The following is a 2,234-nucleotide window of genomic DNA, read 5'->3' as shown; positions in this document are numbered from 1 at the left end:
ATATTTATTTTAAACATACTATGCAGTTATTGCCTTTCCAGTTATGTTTCTTGAGAGTCAAAATGTTTTCCTCATTCTTTGCATGTGTATTCTTAAAGCTTAGTCCTATGTCTAACATGCAGTGGGCATGAAATACATTACAGCAGATGCAGATGCTAGTAGGCAAATATGAGAAGCTTAGCATAATCTAGAGAAAAGAATCTTCACAGCTTCACGTGTCAAGTCAAGTTGTCATGAGACAACTCAGGAAAAATAAGAAATCCACAACAGACTAAGGGATTGATCCCTAAGAATCCAGGAAATTGATTCTAAAGAAGGAAATGGTAAAAATTTAGAAACTTAAGATTCATATTCAAGTTGTTAGGTTTTCTCTAAGTGAGATACTGTTGATTCTGTGCATATTGTGATAGAACTTTTCATGGTAAAGAGAAACTAAGCTTATCAGATGAGAGGGTAGGAACTACTGATTTGCTTTAAGGGCTTGGATATGATGCTCTCTCTTCTTTACATACTGAAAATAAAACTGTTCTCTGTTTATTGCTTTGGAAACTTGATTAGGATTAGGATTAGGGAATCCCTAGAAATATAAACCTGATTCTGAAAGGAAGCAATGAGCCATAGATTATCATTAATTAGAGACAACCCCACCCCCATATTATATCTGAAGGATGTGTTAAAGGGTATGAGGGATCTATTGATGGCATAGGTTATACAGTATGTATTAAGATGATAAATGATATATATTATGTTAACCTTTAAAAAAAAAAACTGATCAATCCAATAAAGGTAGTGTTTATTTTATGTTACTTCCTGCCCCAATGAAGGAAAGAAGGAAGCAGCTAGATGAATGGTGTAAGGTACACAGAGAGGATCCCGAAAGAAGAGAATAAATACTTTTTGCAAAGAAAAGCAAGTACTCTTTGAACTGTCACTTTGCCCACATTTTTTGATTAATGGAATAGACCAGGGTAGAGACATATGTGAAGGTAGATCTGATTTTTTTTTTAATGGAGTTTTCATGGATACTTATTTTTAGTGAGCCGATTTGAACATCCATTTCTTTGATGAATTATATTTACTTAAAATTTACTTAAAATTGGTGCATCTCAGTGCTTATATTTAAGTATCTGACATTTTTATTTGTGTGGTTATTTACTCATGAAGATTGTGGCTTCCCTGTACTTTTATACACAATCACCTCGAGTTGCTACAGTTGAAAGATATCCCAGGAAATGGCATTTGAAAGATGAGAATTTGAGTAGGCTAACATATTGGGATTTATTCTGGTATCTGATTCCAAGTTCATCTGAGGACTCTGAGTCCCCAATCAGGATGGTGAAAAAAGCTGGGTTCAGTCAAAAGTTATTACAAACCAACCTGTCTGCCTAAAAAGGGTCCTGCTTGCCAGCTCCAGATCGTCAATTCTGACCCCTTGTAACAGCTTTGTAGCTGCTCAGCTAAAGTGGACAAGTTGTGGCAGCTGCCTTGACTTGACTTCTCAAGTATCAGAAGTAGGAACTGAAGACTGAAGCTCTGAGAACTGGTCATGGATTGATCCATAATGAGCTATTCAGTTATCAGAGGCTAGTTACTTCTCTGTTGAGACTGTGTGGAACTCACTCAACATTTATGAAGTTTTCTTTGGATAGGTTGAGATTGGCTGGAAAGCAGCATCCATGTGGCTTAGCAGATAGAGCACTGGGCCTGAAACTTGAAAGCCTGAATTTAACTGTGACCTCAGATATTAGTTTTGTGGCCCTGGACAAATCACCTGTCCTGTCTCAATTCCTAATCTGTAAAGTGGTATTAGCACCTGCTTCCCAAGATTCTGTGATTATTGATACAGCTAATTTTAACTTTTCATGAATGTTTTTAAAATAAGCGGGGTTGGGAAGGATTATAGAGCTAATGAAGGAGGAGGATTATAAAGAAGAAAAAAAAAACCTCAGAAAAGGCAAGGAGATGGAAGGAATCTGCATACTAGTGGGGTTGGTTAAGGGTATCAGCATAGCAACCAGCTGGAGGCAGCTAACTTTCACGAGAATGGGTAGGGCTGGGGGGTTGCTTGGGAAAAGTATTGCATCAGTGAAAACAGTGAAGATGATTTGCTAAATTGGATGATTAAGAGTAAATGACTCCCCTCAGTCTAGGAATTTAATCACAGTATGAAGTTTCCAGTGGGGGAAGGAAAAGGGAGGTTTTAGGGAGTTAAAAAATGAGTCAGTTTAGCACTG

This window comes from Antechinus flavipes, chromosome 5 (assembly GCF_016432865.1).
Source record: "Antechinus flavipes isolate AdamAnt ecotype Samford, QLD, Australia chromosome 5, AdamAnt_v2, whole genome shotgun sequence".
In the NCBI taxonomy this organism is placed as follows: domain Eukaryota; kingdom Metazoa; phylum Chordata; class Mammalia; order Dasyuromorphia; family Dasyuridae; genus Antechinus; species Antechinus flavipes.
This window is presented reverse-complemented; position numbering follows the sequence as displayed.